This window comes from Ranitomeya imitator, chromosome 1 (assembly GCF_032444005.1).
Source record: "Ranitomeya imitator isolate aRanImi1 chromosome 1, aRanImi1.pri, whole genome shotgun sequence".
Lineage (NCBI taxonomy): Eukaryota > Metazoa > Chordata > Amphibia > Anura > Dendrobatidae > Ranitomeya > Ranitomeya imitator.
The window spans coordinates 373,660,598-373,682,678 of NC_091282.1; the positions used below are offsets into that span (position 1 = coordinate 373,660,598).

Genomic DNA, 22,081 nt, shown 5'->3' on the forward strand with positions numbered 1-22,081 from the left:
CTGCCATCAGCAGAGTGAAAGGAGGTGCTGCTCAGGACATTGGCGCAGGCAAGACAGTGGCCACAAGTGTGACAACCCCTACTTGGTCTTGTAGCACCAAAAAGGCTTGTGGTGGGTGCTGTATAATGGCTTCTCACCAGGAGATCTTTTAGGTTTTTAGCCCTCCGTGGGGTCATACGAGGGTAGTCAGATAGGTACGGACCCAGGGAGGGTTCCGTGCCGAGAATACGCCAATGTTTCTCCAAGAAGGCTCTGATGTTATCCCATTCATGGTTATATTCTGATATAAACCTCACGGATTCATCACCAACATCCCTCCTCCTCTTGTTATAAAGCAGATGGTTATGTGGGGTCCTCCTGGCCCTATTATACCCGTACCGAACACACCGCCTACTATAGCCCCTTTGTTGGAACCGTTCACTTAGGTCCTCGGCCTGTTTTTCAAAGGTATTATCTGTCGAGCAGATCCGCCTCATCCGGAGGAACTGTCCGACCGGGACGGCCCTAATCGTGGCTTGGCTGTGCCCAGATGAAGCATGAACCAATGAGTTCACTGCCGTTTCCTTTCGAAACACATCTGTTTGAATAGATGAATCAGTGCCCACCTTCAAGCAGATATCCAAAAAATCAATGGTATCATAATCATACTTATAGGTAAGCCTAATATTAAATGGATTCAAATTGAGCACAGCCATAAAATCCCTGAGTTGTTGTTCCGTTCCACATCAAAAAAACAAAACGTCATCTATGTAGCGCAGCCAACACAGCACATAGTCGGCGGCCTCCGCCCCCGCGTCACCAAAAACCAACCTCTCCCAAAACCCAAGGAAGAGATTGGCGTACGCGGGCGCGCAGGCCGCACCCATGGCTGCGCCACGCTTTTGTTGGTAAAAGGCACCTTTGAAAGTAAAAAAATTATGCGTTAGAACGAATCCCAACAACTCAAGGATAAGCTCACACAACGGGCCGTCCAGGTCGGAGGCCCTTAGAAAGAAGCGGACCGCCCGTAGGCCGTCGGTGTGATCGATACAGGTATAAAGGGCCTCTACGTCAGCCGTTACGAGGAGAGTCCTACTGTCCACAAAGACCCCGTCAACCCTAGTCAGGACGTCCGTTGTGTCCTTAACAAAGGATGGTAACGTTTCCACCAATGTCTTAAGATAGTAGTCAATAAATTTGCATGCAGGGTCACATAGGCCCTGCATCCCTGACACAATCGGACGCCTAGGGGGGTTGACTGGGTCCTTGTGGACTTTAGGTAGGAGGTAAAATGTTGGGACTTTGGGATATGCAACCATCAGGCCATCAAAAACTTTTTTATTGATTGTCCCCTCCTCAAAAGCTCGGCACAGAATTTTCTGAAGCTGCAAAGAGAAGGAGGTCCCCGGGTTATGGGTAAGCTATACATACACAGTCTCATTACGGAGCTGTCTAAATACCTCCTTTTCATACTTTTCCACTGGCCAGACCACGATGTTTCCCCCCTTGTCAGCCGCCTTAAACACTACATCCTTCCAAGATTGCAACTGGCCAATGGCCTCTCTCTCATTTCTTGTTAGATTATCAAATTGCCTCCGTGTGGACAATTTCATAAGATCCTCCGTTACTAATCTTGTAAACACCTCCACCGCGGGGCAGAGTGACAAGGGGGGAAACCTCGTGGATCTGGGGAGTATAACCGATGGAAACTTACCTATAGATGTACTAGATTGTTCCTCCAACAACTCCTCCAAAATCCGGAGAGTCTCCTCCTCAGTGCAGCCCAGAATGTCCGACCCATGTCCCCTTCCAGAATGCAATTTCTTCAACACCAATTTCCGTGAAAAAAGGTGGAGGTCTTTTAGGGCTGTAAAAAAAATTAAAGCCGTTAGTTGGTGAAAATGAAAGACCTCTACTCAAAACACTCAATTGACTACTGGTGAGGACATGGTCGGACAAATTAATCACCTGTAAACCTCCCTGGGTCCGACCGTCCAACTGTTTCCCTGCCGGCCCTTTCTTCACATTTTGTCTAGTGGTCATTTTCCCACTCCCTTGCGGGCCTTCATTGGATTTCTCATGGGGACCCTTTTTCCCTCCATACTTGTCATCCGTAGATGTAGTCGATCTATACGAGGTGGATCGAGATCTTGAACGTGACTCGTTTCGATAATATGAACGTGAACGTTCATTCCCACTCCTCCATTTATACATCTTATTAGTATGTTTATCGTTTATGTCACGTTGAAATTTCTTTGATTTTACTTGTTGAATGTCTTCCACCCATTTCTGTACTTCCTTATCAATATCACTATTGAATTTCTTTAGGGATTCACTAGACATCTCTGTTTTAATGGTTGACTGTAAGGCCTCTATCTTCACCTCCATTTCTTTTAGAGAGTTCGCATTCATCTCCTTTAAAATCTCCATGAATCCCACCGAACATTTGCTGGCACAGTCCTCCCATCTCTCCCTGACATCGGCGTCATCCACAGGAAAAGATGGGAAAACCTGGACTCTTAAGCCTCTTGGGATAAGACCCTTTTGTAGATATCTCTCAAGGAACGCATGGTTCCACCACACCTTAGTACGTTTCCTCAATAGGTCCTTAAATGTAGCCACCGTTTCCTGTAAGCCCCTCGAATTCCCCTCCAAGCCCAATTCATTGGTGTCATTAAAAACACTGTCAATTTGTGTGAGCCATGTACCGTCACGGGCTCTAAAGTCCATATTTCTAATGCTGGGACCTGCTGTGAAAAACACAGGAATAATTAATAATACACAAAAACCCAGACTCATAGTGTACGGTGGCTGGGACAATGTCCAAGCCCCTCTAGCACCTACTCCAAGCAACTATATATAAACACAGGAGGACAACAGGAGCATATAGGAAAATACGTATAAATTTTATTAGAAAAACAACAACATTAAAAGTGACACACTAAAATACACCAAAAGAAAACACCAGGAAGACCCAGAAAAAATGTATGTACATCAATATAAATTCTGTATATATTACAATTGGTATTTCATACTATAACCTTATCACCATACATTGATGTAAAATGGGAAAAGATCCATGGCACCCACATCTCCTGCAAACCGGACCAAAAAATACCAAGTGAACTATGTATGTAATTAGTGCTAATGCCGCTAGGCTGCTGCAAATACAGCTGATAACTACCAGTCCACAGTCAGGCTAGATGTGGGCAAACTGACTCAGCGGGAGATTAATGTGAAATGCCAGCCGGCGTGACACAACCCCCTACTCAGGACATGAGCCATATCCGGATCTTACCCAATGAACGAGGTCTCTGGATCGGGCGCAACCCGCAACGCACGTTTCGCCGCTCTATGCTTGCTTTCTCAAGGGGAGTGTCCTGTTCCAAACCCTGGAACCTTATATCCCACAATTCCTTGGTCACATGAACATCATGTGACCAATTACCATGCAGAGCTGTGTGCAGCGGCGCGTGCGTCGGCGGCTCACCACCACGCCACCCCCCAAGCCCGGCCCACGTCAGCAGACAGGTGAGTGGGCGCATGAAACCATGACAACCCAGTCATCCGCCGCAAACGTACACTGGCCGGACACGGGAGGCACAGGAGGAGAGCAAGCCGGCGCACGCGCACCACAGCTCAGAATAACACTGAACAACATATAATGATCCCATTATAAGACACGGAAATCGGTAAAAGCATAGCATGATATGGATACATTGAGGCAAATACTGACAGAACAGCCGCGGCATACATGAATAAAAGTAACCATTAACACACAGTGACTATCATAATGATGATTCATGATCCGCAGCAATTGTGTGACATAGCAGTATCCAGACGTTCCTTGGCCCCATACTTGAATCCATATCAGAAGAAGCGAGGATAATAGATCCGATGGTAATACAGACTACATTAAAAATAAACAAAAAATGAAATTTATAAAAGGAATAAAATAGAACAAAACAAACACACAGAAGGGAAATCAACAAAAAAGGGGGAGCACCTATATAATTAGTAATAATTATAGGAATGGGGCAAAATTCAAGGCCTCATTGAGACCATGGGGTTTGACAGTGTCCAAAGTCACAATCCATTTGAGCTCACGTCGAGACAGGAGCTGCTTAACATTTCCGCCTCTTATTCCCATATGAATCAATTCAATCCCCCGCACCATAAAACTTTTAGGATCACAATTGTGAACTTCCCTAAAGTGCTTGGGGATCGTAGTAAGCTCCGATACATCCGCCACCGTCCTGGCCGCGCCAATGCCCCGCATATGCTCCCTCACTCTCACTCTTAGCTCTCTTGATGTAAGACCCACGTAAATAAGTGGGCAACCACAGGTGGCATAATATACAACATTCCTGCTACTGCAGGAAATGTAGTCTTTAATTTGAAATTCCCTTTTGCCATCAGCAGAGTGAAAGGAGGTGCTGCGCAGGACATTGGCGCAGGCAAGACAGTGGCCACAAGTGTGACAACCCCTACTCGGTCTTGTAGCACCAAAAAGGCTTGTGGTGGGTGCTGTATAATGGCTTCTCACCAGGAGATCTTTTAGGTTTTTAGCCTTCCGTGGGGTCATACGAGGGTAGTCAGATAGGTACGGACGCAGGGAGGGTTCCGTGCCGAGAATACGCCAATATTTCTCCAAGATGGCTCTGATGTTATCCCATTCATGGTTATATCCTAGAGATTCCAAGAATAATTTTTCATGACACATTGTACTGTATGTTAGTAACAAATTTCGGTCAATATTTTGTTGCGTTATTGTGTGAAAATATTGGAATTTTGGCAAAAATTTAGAAAAATTTGCAATTTTCAGAGTTTTCATTTTTATGACCTTAAACCAGATAGTTATATCACACGAAATATTAATAAATAACATTTGACAGATGTCTATTTTACATCAGCATGATTTTTTAAACATAATTTTTTCTTCTTAGGAAATTAGAAGGGTTAACCCCTTAAGCCCGAGGGTGGTTTGCACGTTAATGACCGGGTCAATTTTTACAATTCTGACCACTGTCCCTTTATGAGGTTATAACTCTGGAACGCTTCAACAGATCTTGGCGATTCTGACATTGTTAGTGGTAACAATTATTCGATATAACTTGCGTTTATTTGAGAAAAAAATGGAAATGTAGCGAAAATTTTTAAAATTTCGCAATTTTCCAACTTTGAATTTTTATGCTCTTAAATCACAGAGATATGTCATGCAAAATACTTAATAAGTAACATTTCCCACATGTCTACTTTACATCAGCACAATTTTGGAACCAAAATTTTTTTTTGTTAGGGAGTTATAAGGGTTAAAATTTGACCAGCAATTTCTCATTTTTACAACACCATTTTTTTTTAGGGACCACATCTCATTTGAAGTCATTTTGAGGGGTCTATATGATAGAAAATACCCAAGCGTGACACCATTCTAAAAACTGTACCCCTCAAGGTGCTCAAAACCACATTTAAGAAGTTTATTAACCCTTCAGGTGTTTTACAGAAATTCTTGGAATGTTTAAATAAAAATGAACATTTAACTTTTTTTCACACAAAATTTATTTCAGCTCCAATTTGTTTTATTTTACCAAGGGTAACAGGAGAAAATGGACCCCGAAAGTTGTTGTACAATTTGTCCTGAGTACGCCGATACCCCATATGTGGGGGTAAACTACTGTTTGGGCGCATGGCAGAGCTCGGAAGTAAAGGAACGCCATTTGACTTTTCAATGCAAAATTGACTGGAATTGAGATGGGACGCCATGTTGTGTTTGGAGAGCCCCTGATGTGCCTAAACATTGAAACCCCAGACAAGTGACACCATTTTGGAAAGTAGACCCCTTAAGGAACTTATCTAGATGTGTGGTGAGCACTTTGACCCACCAAGTGCTTCATAGAAGTTTATAATGCAGAGCCGTAAAAATAAAAAATCATATTTTTTCACAAAAATGATATTTTTGCCCCCAATTTTTTATTTTCCCAAGGGTAAGAGAAGAAATTAGACCACAACAGTTGTTGTGCAATTTGTCCTGAGTACGCTGATACCCCATATGTGGGTGTAAACCATTATTTGGGCGCATGGCAGAGCTCGGAAGGGAAGGAGCGCCATTTGACTTTTCAATGCAAAATTGACTGGAATTGAGATGGGACGCCATGTTGCGTTTGGAGAGCCCCTGATGTGTCTAAACATTGAAACCACCCACAAGTGACACCATTTTGGAAAGCAGACCCCCTAAGGAACTTATCTAGATGTGTTTTGAGAGCTTTGAACCCCCAAGTGTTTCACTACAGTTTATAACGCAGAGCCGTGAAAATAAAAATTCTTTTTTTTTTCACAAAAATGATTTTTTAGTCCCCAGTTTTGTATCTTCACAAGGCTAACAGGATAAATTGGACCCCAAAAGTTGTCCAATTTGTCCTGAGTTCGCTGATACCCCATATGTGGGGGGGAACCACTGTTTGGGCGCATGGCAGAGCTCGGAAGGGAAGGAGCGCCATTTGGAATACAGACTTAGATGGATTGGTCTGCAGGCATCACGTTGCATTTGCAGAGCCCCTGATGTACCCAAACAGTAGAAACCCCCCACAAGTGACCCCATACTGGAAACTAGACCCCCCAAGGAACTTATCTAGATGTGTTGTGAGAACTTTGAACCCCCAAGTGTTTCACTACAGTTTATAATGCAGAGCCGTGAAAATAATTTTTTTTTTTTTCACAAAAATGATTTTTTAGCGCCCAGTTTTGTATTTTCACAAGGGTAACAGGATAAATTGGACCCCAAAAGTTGTTGTCCAATTTGTCCTGAGTACGCTGATACCCCATATGTGGGGGGAACCACTGTTTGGGCGCATGGCAGACCTCGGAAGGGAAGGAGCGCCATTTGGAATACAGACTTAGATGGATTGGTCTGCAGGCGTCACATTGTATTTGCAGAGCCCCTGATGTACCCAAACAGTACAAACCCCCCACAAGTGACCCCATATTGGAAACTAGACCTCCCAAGGAACTTATCTAGATGTGTTGTGAGAACTTTGAACCCCAAGTGTTTCACTGCAGTTTACAACGCAGAGCCGTGAAAATAAAAAAATCTTATTTTTCCCACAAAAATGATTTTTAGCCCCCAAAATTTTTATTTTCCCAAGGATAACAAGAGAACTTGGACCCCAAAAGTTGTTGTCCAATTTGTCCCGAGTATGCTGATACCCCATATGTTGGGGTAAACCTTTGTTTGGGCGCACCGGAGAGCTCGGAAGGGAAGGAGCACTGTTTTACTTTTTCAAAGCAGAATTGGCTGGAATTGAGATCGGACGCCATGTTATGTTTGGAGAGCCCCTGATGTGCCTGAACAGTGGAAACCCCCCAATTATAACTCAAACCCTAATCCAAACACACCCCTAATCCCAACGGTAACCCTAACCACACCCCTAACCCTGACACACCCCTAATTCTAATCCCAACCCTAATCCCAACCGTAAATGTAATCCAAACCCTAACCCTAACTTTAGCCCCAACCCTAACCATAACTTTAGCCCCAACCCTAACCCTAACTTTAGCTCCAACCCTAGCCCCAACCCTAGCCCCAACCCTAGCCCTAACCCTAGCCCCAACCCTAACCCTAGCCCTAACCCTAGCCCCAACCCTAGCCCTAACCCTAGCCCCAACCCTAGCCCTAACCCTAGCCCTAACCCTAGCCCTAACCCTAGCCCTAACCCTAGCCCTAACCCTAGCCCTAATGGGAAAATGGAAATAAATACATTTTTTAATTTTATTATTTTTCCCTAACTAAGGGGGTGATGAAAGGGGGTTTGATTTACTTTTATAGCGTTTTTTATATCGGAATTTTATGATTAGCTGCCGTCACACACTAAAAGACGCTTTTTTATAGCAAAAAAGTTTTTGCGTCTCCACATTTTGAGAGCTATAATTTTTCCATATTTTGGTCCACAGAGTCATCTGAGGTCTTGTTTTTTGCAGGACGAGCTGACGTTTTTATTGGTAACATTTTTGGACACGTGACAGTTTTTGATCACTTTTTATTCCGATTTTTGTGAGGCAGAATGACCAAAAACCAGCTATTCATGAATTTCTTTTGGGGGAGGCGTTTATACCATTCCGCGTTTGGTAAAATAGATAAAGCAGTTTTATTCTTCGGGTCAGTACGATTACAGTGATACCTCATTTATATCATTTTTTTATGTTTTGGCGCTTTTATACGATAAAAACTCTTTTATAGAAAAAATAATTATTTTGGCATCGCTTTATTCTGAGGACTATAACTTTTTTATTTTTTGCTTATGATGCTTTATGGTGGCTCGTTTTTTGCAGGACAAGATGACGTTTTCAGCGGCACCATGGTTATTTATAGCTGTCTTTTTGATCGCGTGTTATTCCACTTTTTGTTCGGCAGTATGATAATTAAGCGTTGTTTTTTGGCTCTTTTTTTTTTTTTTCTTACGGTGTTCACTGAAGGGGTTAACTAGTGGGACAGTTTTATAGGTGGGGTCGTTACGGATGTGGCGATACTAAATATGTGTACTTTTATTGTTTTTTGGTTTTTTTTTAGATAAAGAAATGTATTTATGGGAATAATATTTTTTTATTTATTTATTTAGTAATTTTTTATTTTTTTTTACACATGTAGAAATTTTTTTTTTAACTTTTTTACTTTGTCCCAGGGGAGGACATCACAGATCGCCGATCTTACAGTTTGCACAGCACTCTGTAAGATCGGCGATCTCACTCACATCGCTGCAGGCTTACCAGCACCTGCAGTCAACCCGGAAGTACTCCCTGCAGGATCCGGATGCAGCCCCGCGGCCATTTTGGATCCGGGGACTGCAGGGAGAAGACGCTCGGTACAAGGTGAGCACATCACCTTGTACCGATCGTCTCAGGGAAGCACGCAGGGAGCCACCTCCCTGCGCGATGCTTCCCTGTACCGCCGGCACACTGCGATCATGTTTGATCGCGGTGTGCCGGGGGTTAATGTGCCGGGGGCGGTCCGTGACCGCTCCTGGCACATAGTGCCGGATGTCAGCTGCGATAGGCAGCTGACACGCGGCCGCGATCGGCCGCGCTCCCCCCGTGAGCGCGGCCGATCGCTATGACGTACTATCCCGTCGGTGGGAATTAAGGCCCACCCCACCTCGACGGGATAGTACGTCATATGGGATTAAGGGGTTAAAAGTTTATCACCAATTTATTGTGTTTCCAGCAAATTTTACAAAACCAATTTTTTTAGAGACCACATCACATTTGAAGTAACTTTAAGGGGCCTGTGTGATAGAAAATACCCAAAACTGACACCATTTTAAAAACTGCACCCACCCCTCAAAGTGCTCAAGAACCACATTTAAAAATTGTATATGAGGGTATTTTTTTAAATAATAAATTGGTACAGAAAATGAGGGAGTATTTCTTGATTTAATTTCTTTACCGCTCTCAGGCTACCATTTTAAGACTACTGCGGATTCGGTGGACTACGTCGGATCGTCATTTTTTTTTTTTAAATTTAATTGGTGAACAAGGTGTGGGGGAGTGTTTTTAAAAATAAACTATTTTTTCTGTGTTTGTTTTTATTTTTGATTACTGGGTTAGTAATGAGGTGTCTGATAGACCATCTCCGTTACTAACCACTGGGCTTGATGCCAGCAGACATTTACAAAGCTGACATCAACACCATAAACCATTATACCAATTGCCACGGCACCAGGGCAATCGGGAAGAGGCGATGCAAAGCTACAGAATTGGCACATCTAATGGATGTGCCAATTCTGGGGCAGCTGGAGGCTGGTATTTTTAGGCTGGGAAGGACCAGATAACCATGGAAAATCCCATCCTAACCTATTACTATCAGCTCACAGCTGTGTGCTTTGCCTTTGCTAACTATCAAAAATAGGAAGACCCCAAGCAGACAGCTGTGAGCTGATATTAATAGGTTGGGAAGGTCCATGGTTATCTGGTCCTTCCCAACCTAATAATGTAGCCAAAGCTGTCTGCTTTCCCTTAGCTGGTTATTAAAATTATGGAGGATCACGCATCATTTTTTTAAAAATTATTTATTTATTTAAATGGCTTAATAAAGCTAAATACCCTTTAGTGCCACATGAAAGCCACTAAAGAGTGCTAGTTTATTATATGTAGGGGGCTTATGACATACAATTTCTAAATGACATCTATATATGTAGTCTATATTTCTATTCTATCTATCTTTCTATTATATATCTCTATTCTATCTCTTCTACATATCTATTCTATATAACTATCTATTCTGGCTGTGAATTTATTATACTTGGCTGTTGAAATCTCGGGTTTCATCCGCCATTGACTTACATTGGCGAGTGCGATTTGATTCTTGCATCCTGTCGTAGCATGTTGCGCTTTCTACCTCAGTCCAATTAGAACTGTGGAAAAACTTGCAGATGAGAACTTACTTACTAACATTGGTTAGAGTGCAATGCTATGTTTTCTTGCATTGCACTTGTCCTATTTATGCACTAGTGTGAGCGAGTCCTTACACTGACAGAAGCCACTTAGACCATGTTGCTAGCATAGTCTAAACAGGCCACCGTATCTGGCAGACCTGGAGGTCGTTATGACCTCGGATTGCCATAACAATGATCGGGCCCTCGCTATGATGTTGTGGGGCGCTCTCTCTCTCCCTCTCTCAGGATTTTAAATGCTGCAATCGCTATTGATCGCAGCATTTATTGGGTTATATTGCCTGGGGCTTGGCAAAATCTATTGGTGATACAATTATTTCCTGTGAGGAGGGGGGTTGGATCTGCCAGCCTTCATAAGGATGCTGGTTTGGCTGCCGAATACCGCTAGCTATCTTGCCAATATGTTATCTCATTGTTTATCAGCATTATAGAGACACACTGCCAGCTGTTATGATCAGGTGACCTTGGAGCAGCATGAAAACTTTCACTGGAGTAGGTGGTAACTATACTGACCGCAAACTCTGATCTTAACACCGAAACTAGAAGTAGCCGTGGGGTGTGCCTAGCAAAACCTAGACACCTCGACACAGCCGGAGGACTAAATACCCCTATAGATGGAAATTCTACCTTGCCTCAGAGCAGAACCCCAAAGAATAGGCAGCCCCCCACAAATAATGACTGTGAGTAGTAGAGGAAAAGACACACGCAGGCAGGAAACAGGATTTAGCAAAAGAGGCCACACTAGCAAAAATAGGAAAGGATAGGACAGGATACTAAGCGGTCAGTATTAAAATCCTTCCAAAAATATCCACAGCAGAAAATACAAAAACTCCACCATCTAACTAAAGATGTGGAGCGTATATCTGCAACTCCAGAGAATCCAACAAGACTGAGAAAACACTGACACAGTCTAAGCTGGACAAGAGAAAACAAATGAATAGCACAGAATATAAGCACACTGCATGTGTGCCACAGAAAAAGAGACAGACACTTATCTTTGCTGAATTGGCAGCTAAGCAGGAGAAGCCAGACAGAGATCCAACACTTCACAAGAAACATTGACAACTGGCAAGGACTAATGAATCCTGCACACCTAAATATCCCAGTCAGAACTGCAATCAGCAGATACACCTGGCCAGGACTGCGACTCAGAGACAACTGCATTCCCACCTACAACCACTGGAGGGAACCCAAAAGCAGAATTCACAACAGCCAGCCTCTGATGAATCAAGGCAGTAAACTACCGTATGTTTGATGAAACGCGTAGGGATATCTCTACAGTCCTAGGGCTGTGATCCTGTGAAAGTGATTAGTGTTGTTAGGGGTCAGTGAGCACCTATGCATATCAAAACAGCAATTGTGGCTATTTGTTAAACAATTAGTTGGACACCCATGTTATGGTCTAGTTATTGACATAGATAGCATTGATTACAGTGAACAGTTATCATAGTGTTTAATATAGCTAATATCAAATTTAGGGATAGTATATTCCAGTTTGTTGATTGGGGATTTAGGGTGTCTTTAATGTGAATAAGGGGTTATATTTGACCAGTGTTATTGAGGTCAGAATAATAATGTAATAACCATTTCATATACTGTACTCTGACCCAAATGATACCTTGTTACAACAATAAGATCCGATCATTGATATTCTGTGTACTGAGAGAATTTTCGTACTTTTGTATATTTGTATTGATGTTTTACTGTGTGTTTATCTATTTTAAAATTAAATAATTATAATTAGACATCATTTTACACCAATTGGATTAGACAGTGAATTATTAAGCCAAGGTGCCTGTGTCGATTGTGCGGGCACTGTTCTTGCAAGTAAGCCGCCTTCTGTATACCAAAAAATTGTTGCCATGATCGTTCCAGCCAACTGCTGAACACAATTTTTCTTTGGTTCGTGACCACTTGTGCTTCCATTGCATGGACTCTAGTTTGGACTAAGGATCATGGTGGTGGACCCATGTTTCATCACCAGTAATAATTCGAGAGTAGAAGTCTCCTGGATTCTCTGACTAAATTCTTTTGGCTAAATTGCTAGCGACATGTTTTTTTCTCAGGCGTCAACATTCATGGCACCTACCGGGAACTGACCTTTCATATAATCAAAACACGGCGAATAATACTGAAAACCATGTGTGACACCCCAGGGTCCTGGTTGTCACAGTGGCATTGCTTTCCTCACGGGGAGAGTTATGTCACGCTCGGAAGCGATGAAGGATTCCTTTTATCAGGTAATCAGAAAGCACACAACATGTTCACACTCCAGGCCAGAAGGGGGAGCTCTGATCCAGCTTGTGGGTGGCTCCCCTATATATACATTCTGGTCTGGGGGAAAGTTAGTTGGTGATAGAAGTCAGAGCGTGCCAGACAGCAGACTGGAGCAGTCTGAGGCAGAAAGAAGTGTGAGGGGCCATGCAGCCAGAGGTGCTGCAGCTCTTGGATGGTGATATGCAGAAGGAAAGAACAGCGTTTAGTGAACGTGCAGAAGAGCAAAGCACAGGAGAGTGACATTTGGAGAGGACAGCTGCGAATGGGCTATCTCCCTGGCAGAGCGCAGACACCTGTAGCCGGAAGACCGAGGTTGTGTCAGACTCTAAGAGGCACAACAAAAACCGGCAGGACAGCTGGATTATACGTTACCTGTCTGCCCTAATACCCAGGAGACACAGTGGCGCATAGAGCCCGGGTCGTGATAGAAACCCTATAAAAAGGCTCGAGCCACCTGTCATAAGGGTTTGTGTCCCACCTTTATGGAGGACAGAGAGGAACTGTGAGGACCTTGCTAGAAGCCATAGGCAGTAAGGCACTACAATACCACCATGCTAGTAGGAAGGCTTTCATCTCCACTTGGTAAATGGTAATCTGAGTCGCTTCCATGCCGTCCGGACCCTGCCTGTACCTGTGATCTGGTGCCCTGGACTGTGGATACCTGAAGTCTCCAGTAAACCAGGTAAAGAGACTGCAAACCTGTGTCCTTCATTCTTTACTGCACCACTCACCATCTTCACCTAAACACTGGGAGCCCTGGGGACCTATTTCACCTGTGGGAAGTCATAACATCTCAGCTGCCTTAACATCACCCCAGCGGACCCCTTTAAGCAGCGTCGGTCCCACTGACCGAATACCACAGGTGGCGTCATGAGCAAACTTTATTCCCAAAACCCCTTTAAAGACCCTTTAAAGACTTTAAAGACTGTCCCTTGTACATGGGTGCCCAGGGCCACGAACCGGGTCGCCGCCACCATGACACATCCCCTGAAGTACCAGACTCTGTAACGAGTACCCCACGGCCCTGGCGGGTGTTCCACATGTGTCACGACTCTGCTGTTGGGTGACTCGGGAACAGGGGCTTCTTTACCTGTCCCTGCCACTAGGGGGCACCCTAGCTAACCCTACTCCTCAGGATACTTCTAAAGGTGAAGACGCCAGGGCCCTCACCCTTGCCTTATCTCCTGAGTTAGCCCTCCGCCTGTTCTCTTCCCCCACTCAGGGAAGAGAGTGCTACTGTGAAATGCAGTACACCAACCCAACAAACAAGGCTACACAAACAACGGGGTAACTGAAAACACCAGGCAAACAAATAACAGAGGAATGCACCGGAGAGTGGAGGATGGGGAAAAACTAAAGTAAGTGGAGGGAAGGGAATTACCACACTTACACAGCACGCAACAGTCACAGATAACTCTTCCAAAACTCCTTTTCATATGAACACCTTTCCTCCTAAGCCATTCAGCAAATGCTAGCCCTGACATGGGGGATGGGAGTGGCTAACTGTGCTCAGCTGAGAGCTCAGAGTTTCCAACATGGCCAATTAACCCCTGTCCTGCCCCCCAAAAAAATAAACACCATTATAAAGAAGAAGAGCTACTTCTCAGTGCAGGAGTAGGAGCAATCAGACGCTGCGGTCTTCTGGCTCCTCTCTGTTGCCATAGCGCTGTGACACCACGTCAACTAAAATGCCTAATTCATAAGCTATAACACTGACTTTGACTAGACTATCTTCCAAAATCATGGCCTCCACTTTACGGCACATTTCCTCTGAAGATGCTTCAACATTTGAATGGGGCTCACCTTCAGTTGGTTCCCTACGCCATTTAAACTACTTGATCATAAACTTAACTTGATAGTAGGAAGGTGCATCATCATATAAAGCAATCATCCTTTCATGGATTTCTTTAGGCTTCTTCTCTTCCTGTGCAAGGAATTTAATCATGGAACGAAGCTCCAAATCCCTCACTTTCTTTGCATTGTACTGGCTTTGCTAACCTGTCGCTTTCGATGCTTTTATCAAATTGAACTACTACCAGGGCCGGAATGGCCATCGGGCACTTATGGCAAATACCAGAAGGGCCGGTGGCAGTAGTGGGCTGCTCGCCAGCGCCGACAACCCCCCAGCACCGACTCAACACCCGCCAGCGCCGCCGCATTCAACTATACCGGTACAGTTGAATGCAATGATGGAGGAGAGAGCGTCCGCTGACACTCCCTCTCCCATCATTCCCCGCTCTGACACTGGGGGTGCGCGATGACGTCATATCATTGCGTACCTGCTGTGTGTCGGGTTGGCAGACTGCAGCTGCTGAGACTGGAGCCGGGAGCAGCGTGGGGCATGAGGAGAGTGTTTGTTTTTTTTTAATATATCAATGAGTGATAACTGGATTGTGGGGCTATTGGGGGGGCTGTATTACATTCTATTGGGGCTGTGCTGTATTACATTATATGGTTGGGATTTATTACATTCTATTAGGGCTAGCTGCATTACATTCTATAGGGGGCTGGCTGCATTGCATTCTATGGGGCTGGCTGCATTACATTCTATGGGGCGGGCTGCATTACATTCTATGGGGACTGTGCTGTATTACATTCTATGGGGGTTGGCTACATTACATTCTATGTGGGATGGCTGCATTACATTCTATGGGGGCTGTCCTGTATTACATTCTATTGGGGCTGGCTGCATTACATTCTATGGGGGCTGGCTGCATTACATTCTATGGGGGGCTTCATTACATTCTATGAGGGCTGTGCTGTATTACATTCTATAGGGGGCTGTATTACATTCTATAGGGGGGCTGTATTACATTCTATGGGGGGCTGTATTACATTTGATGGGGGCCTGTATTACATTCTCTGGGGGCTACATTATATTCTATGGAGGGCTGTATTATATTCTATGGGGAGGTGGGCTGTATTACATTCTGTGGGGGCTGTATTACATTCTATGGGGTGCTTTATTATAGTCTGTGGGGGGCTGTATTATATTCTATGGGGGCTGTATTACATTCTCTGGGGGCTACATTATATTCTATGGGGAGCTGCATTATACTATATGAGGAGGGCTGCATTGTATTCTATGGAGGGGCTACATTATATTCTATGGGGGGCTGCATTATGCTCTATGAGGGGGCTGCCATATATTATATATGCAGGGGTGCATTATACTATATGAGGGGGTTGCATTATATTCTCTGGGGGGTTACATTATACTTGGGGCTACAATATTCTGTGGGGTGGCGACATTATACTCTGGGGTGGCATCATTATACTATATGTGTGCTGCATTATACTGTATTGAGGACTATGGGGAATACATTATACACAGAGCAGCATTAAAATAATGTCAGTGCCAGTTCCCCCCTAGCATCACTCCCCCCCTTTGTGACGCACTAATTAGAAGACCCCCGGCCGGCCAGTGGGCACTTCAGGGAAGGGGTCCTACGGCCACTCCTACAGGGGTTAAATCCAGGTGTCCGGCTGGGAACTTTCTCTTTCACTCTCGGCGGACACCTGGAAGCCCGATCTAGGTTGGGGGGTGAAAGCGACAGACGTGTGGTTGCGCCTGATGCTGTCGCAGAAGCAGCCCCCCTTTTCAGCCATGACCACTAATTACTCTGCAGCCGCAGGTCAAAACTCAGTGGTCGTGCGAAAACCCGGGGCCTGCTGGCTATATAACGAGGGAAACTGCCGTTTCCACACATTATGCAAATTCAGACATGATTGCTCCGCTTGCGGGGGGGGGGGGACACCCAGCTTCACGGTGCACTCGTCAGCCATCCAAAGCACCTACACGGCAGAACCCGAGTGAGCGTAACCGCGATGGCCCCCTGGCTAAAGCTCTACCCTAATAAGAAAGCGGCTCAGCAGCTGCAGGCGGGATTCTCCGACGGTTTCTTTATCCCCTTTAGGCTAACAAGAGCGCCAACCCTGTCCGATAACCTAAAATCGGCACGCGAATTTCCCCAAATTCTCAGACAAAAAATGGAAAAGGAGGTAGAATTGGGTAGGGTAGCAGGTCCCTTTAAGTCGCTCCCCTTCAAAAACATGAGAATATCGCCGTTAGGCATCATACCAAAAAAGGAACCCGGTAAATAACGCCTAATCCATCATTTATCTCACCCAAAGGGCGATTCGGTTAACGATGCAATTTCCCCAGAAGAAGCTTCTGTCTCATACGCGTCTTTTGATAAGGCGGTAGAATTAGTCCGGGCTGCCGGACCCAGCGCCCTGCTAGCCAAATCCAACATTGAATCGGCATTCCGTTTACTACCCGTGCACTTCGAATGTTTCCACCTTCTGGGCTGCAAAGTGGACCAATACTATTACTTTGACACGTGCCTTCCGATGGGATGTTCCATCTCATGTCACTATTTTGAGCTATTCAGCACCTTCCTAGATTGGGTAGTTCGGTACGAGACGGGCAGTAAATCCCTAATTCACTACCTCGATGATTTCCTGTTCGTCGGCCCCAGAAATTGTAAACTCTGCTCCGATCTACTAGAAAAATTCAAATCTATCTCACTCAAATTCGGCGTGCCCTTGTCACCGGAGAAAACGGAGGGACCATGTAATGTAGTGCCCTTTCTGGGCATTGAAATAGATACCAGCATGATGGTGTTCCGCTTACCAGAGGATAGAATACAAAAAACCCTACAAATGTTGAAAGGCTTCCGCGAAGTTAAAAAGGTAACCTTACAGCAAATGCAGGCGTTATTGGGTCTACTGACGTTCGCCTGCCGTGTAATGCCGGTCGGCAGAGCTTTCTCACGCAGACTATCTCTGGCAACAAGAGGCGCTTCTCAGCCCGGCCATAGAATTAGGCTCACTCGTTCGCTAAAAGCAGATCTGCTGGTATGGTAGACGTTTCTACAATCGTACAATGGTCACACGTGCGTCATGGCTAGAGAGATCACAAGCAAGGATTTAGGGCTGACAATAGGGTGGAACAAAAAAGAGGGTTTTGCAGCAATTTATAAAAACCAATGGTGCAAATCTGGTTGGCCAGAGAAATGGACGACAACAAAGTGGGGGCAAGACCATGCCCTATGGGAATTGTTTGCGGTAGTAGCAGCATTGGAGTTATGGGCGGATCAGTTGAGGAACATGAACATTCGTTTCCAAACAAAAAATGCAAAAACAGCGAAGAGCTTAAATCACATGTCTTCTTCATCCTTGCCCATACTCGCTCTCCTGCGCCGGCTTGCGCTGATATGCCTAGAAAACAATATTTGGTGTAGAGCCACCGTGGTGGCGGAAGTCGACGAGAATATCATTAACCCATTGTTATTTTCCAATTGGCAGGCTTTCAGAATCCAGCAGCCCAACGCGCAACCCCGGGGTATTCTGTGTCCACTGTCCCTGTGGGAAACAGTGGCCAATCATTGATGCCCTTAATCCGGGCCTCCGTTTCGCCAGCTACCTGGCAGGTGTATGGTAAGGCATGGGAGGAGTGGTGCTCACTAATTCGGGGTAGGCCAGTCGATAAATGCGACCGAGCACGAAGCGCGGTGACAACTGATTTTCTACTACGGATGAGGAAAGGTGGGGCGTCGGGCACCTTGGCACAACGGAAATTATCGGGGCTAGCATTTTTCTTTCAATTATCAGGATGGGTTGATGTAACTAAGTCCTTCTGCATAAGAAAAGCCATAAAAGGTTGGAAAAGGCTTCAGCCAAGCCAAGAATGTCGCAGCCCCATTTCACTGAGACTATTGCAGGACCTGATTGCGATATCCCCGTCGGTCTGCTCATCGCAATATGAGGTGGCCCTCATATCGGCAGCTTTTGCGACCGTCTTTTTCGGAGCACTGCGTATCAGCGAATTGCTACCATGGTCAAAAAACGCGTCGGAAGGAGGCCTAATTAATGAGGACATAGTTTTATGCAGTGACGCCCTGCGCATCAGGGTTAGGAAATCCAAATGCGATCCCACCGGTAGGGGCACATGGGTACTGGTTAACTCCACAGATGGCCCAGCTTGCCCGCTAAAAATGGTTAGAAGATACGCCGTGATAAGACACGCTGGTAGATTTTTCTTCACTCATACAGACGGGTCCCCTCTGACCAAGTACCAATTCCAGGCGATGTTCAAGCTATGCTTGGAAAAAAACGGCGCAAATCCAAAGGAGTACGGGACACATTCGTTCCGGATAGGGGCGGCCACAGAAGCAGCTAGGGCAGGAGTGTCAGAGGTTGAGGTGCAGAGGATGGGTCGTTGGAAGTCCGCATGCTTCGCCAGATACATAAGACTTGACTTGCTTAATTAACATGTGTTGTCTCTTACAGGGGTTGAAGTTTGGGTTGTAGGAGATTCCTGCGTTTACTGGGCCGAAAAGAGGGCCAAACTGCGGCCAGGAGGAACAAATCTTTACCTCCCGGGCATGAAAGTTAACTGGAGGGGTATCAGAGGCCTCCAGTGGAAACAGGTGTTCAAAGAGATGGTTGGCATAGCAAGGATGGCGAAACACCCGGTTATAATGGTGGTACATGCGGGTGGCAATGACCTTGGCAAACAAAAGGTGGCCGAATTGTACAAATGGGTGACAACGGATATGGAAAGGTTCAGCTGTCTATTCAGGAACATAATACTGGTGTGGTCGGATATAACACCACGGGCCGTTTGGCGAGGAGCAAGAGATAAAAAAGCCATAGAGCGGACAAGGAGTAAATTCAATGCTCGGATTGGAAGATATGTGAGAGGAAGGGGCGGTATCGTGATTCGTCACCACCAGCTACAAGGAGATAACACGCCACAATTAAGACCGGACGGAGTTCACTAACAGACATTGGCCTCGATATTTTTTGTCGGGTTTACAGGATGGGGTTGAACAGGCCCTAACATTGATGGGTGGGGTCGGAGTCCCGCGTAGGTAATACACGGGATCCTCCGTGGCGGAAGAAGCGGAGGAGGGCAAAGGTCGTAACCGCTCGTTGGGCCAATTCCCCTGTCGATCACGGACAGGAGCTCGGCGCGAGCTTCCCGTTACGATATGTAATTGCCCTTTCTCTGCTTATTTAATTAATAAACTGTGACCGACCTGTTCAACCCAACTAGGACTGTGTGTGTTTCATTACGGGATTGATGGGAGGGGGGAAGGCACTGGTTACGACACCCAAGTCTCCACAGTCTGGCAGACGCGGTACTGAATAAGGTGCGTGTCTCTGACTGGGGAGCACACAGAGCAGCATTAAAATAATGTCAGTGCCAGTTCCCCCCTAGCATCACTCCCCCCCTTTGTGACGCACTAATTAGAAGACCCCCGGCCGGCCAGTGGGCACCTGAGGGGATGGGTCCTACGGCCACTCCTACAGGGGTTAAATCCAGGTGTCCGGCCGGGAACTTTCTCTTTCACTCTCGGCGGACACCTGGAAGTTTTTGTCCCACCCTCCTTCCCTTTTTAAAGGCTAAGGATGATACTAACCCGCAGGATAATGTAAATGTGTGAATTATGTTGTAATATTTAAAAAAATATATATATTAAATACGTATGTTGATATAACTAACCCTGGTAACCTTTATTAAGTCACAGCGGAAGAAGCGGAGGAGGGCAAAGGTCGTAACCGCTCGTTGAGCCAATTCCCCTGTCGATCACGGACAGGAGCTCGGCGCGAGTTGCTCGTTACGATATGTAATTGCCCTTTCTCTGCTTATTTAATTAATAAACTGTGACTGATCTGTTCAACCCAACTAGGACTGTGTGTGTTTCATTACGGGATTGATGGGAGGGGGGAAGGCACTGGTTACGACACCCAGGTCTCCACAGTCTGAAGAACTATGGGATGCATTATACTATGGGAATTGAATTGTACTACATGAATGACAATGGCGGGGCATTATACTATATGGAGCACTATAAGGAATGTATTATACTATTTGGAGGACTGTGGCAGTACATTATACTATATGGAGGACTGAGGAGTGTATTATACTATATGGAGGAAATGCAGTGTATTTTAAGATATGGAGGACTATGAGAAGTGTATTGTAATATATGGAGGACTGGGGAGTGTATTATACTATATGGAGGACTGAGGAGTGTATTAAACTATATGGAGGACTGAGGAGTGTATTATACTATATGGAGAACTGAGGAGTGTATTATACTATATGGAGGACTGAGGAGTGTATTATACTATATGGAGGACTGAGGTGCACATTATAATATATGGAGGACTATGGGGTGTATTATACTAAACAAGCAAAATGCTGCCTATTCATCGAGTGATTGGATTGTTTATGTGGGAGCAGAAATCCTTGTTCTCAGCAGCACATCACCGGTGTAAACTGTAGATGTGCTGCTGATAACATGATGCTGTATGGGGACAGATTGATCTAATTGTGATTGCTCTGCTCCCTTCATTCTTTCTCAGTTGGTGTAAAGAGGCTGGGAAACAAGGGACTGACTTCAGTATTGTCAATCACACTCGTTTAGTGGCCTGATATCAGCGCATGTAAATACAACAGAAATGCTTCGCAGGGACACCAGGCAAGGATGATGACAGTTGTAATTAGCACCCGGTGCCTGGGAATAGCGCTAACTCTACTGCTTTTCCCAGCCGCCAGAGCATTTAATTCTGGTATGTGTAATGATTTTTAGGGTTGATGTTAGCTGCGTAATGTCAGCTGCTATCAATCCCTGGTGTAAGTAATGGAGAGGTGTCTATCAGACATCCCCACTACTAGCCCAGACCTGGTGAGACCCAGCGACTCTGAAGAGCGGTGATGGTAGTAACAATAACGCTCTTCACAGTTGCCGAGCTCAGCGCAAGACCGGGAATATCTGAAGAGCTGTGACGTTACTGATTTCACCGCTCTTCAGAGTCACCGGGTCTCGTGCTGCGCAGCAGAACCAAAAGAGGCTGTAAGAAAAGTATATGGAGCATCAGAATGAGGTTCCATAGCCTTTGGTCTTCTCAGCCCTTCATTATCTACGAGATCCAGTTATGTAGGTAAAGTAGCGGCTTTTCTTGGTACTGCAACTAAGAGCAATAAATAGGACTGGGCTGTAATGCTGGATACAGCTGTAATTATATGTTATATAGTCGTGTTACACTCCCCTCACTTCTTGTAACCTACAAGTGTACAAAGATATTATACAGTCACCACGTGACAACTGGGCCTGTGTACCTTCAAATGCCAGGGCTGAATTTTAGTCCCAGTCCGGCCCTGACTACTACTGTGTTTGTTGCATGTCCAAATATGTGTTAACATGGACTGAAAAGCTCAGCTAACACTGACAGATCATGCAGGGGTAGATAGTTTACTGAACACCCATTGTATCACTCCCAACTTCCGCATACACAGCAGCGCTTAGCTTATCCCAGCATGACGGTGCTTTCAATGATAGCCCTTGCCAGACATCTGTGGCAGTGGC

The 22,081-nt window shown here is 45.3% G+C and overlaps 2 long non-coding RNA genes across 2 annotated transcripts in view; one reads left to right on the forward strand and one right to left on the reverse strand.

Moving 5' to 3' along the window:
* LOC138657809 (uncharacterized) overlaps nt 1-22,081 on the forward strand; it is a 193,503-nt gene that overhangs the window by 48,483 nt on the left and 122,939 nt on the right. The window lies entirely within an intron of this gene.
* The window catches only part of LOC138657808 (uncharacterized), a 48,177-nt gene that overhangs the window by 1,399 nt on the left and 24,697 nt on the right, over nt 1-22,081 (reverse strand). Inside the window, exon 2 of the long non-coding RNA XR_011317196.1 lies at nt 1,694-1,846. This is a non-coding gene — a long non-coding RNA (uncharacterized lncRNA). The remainder of the gene's footprint in view (nt 1-1,693; nt 1,847-22,081) is intronic.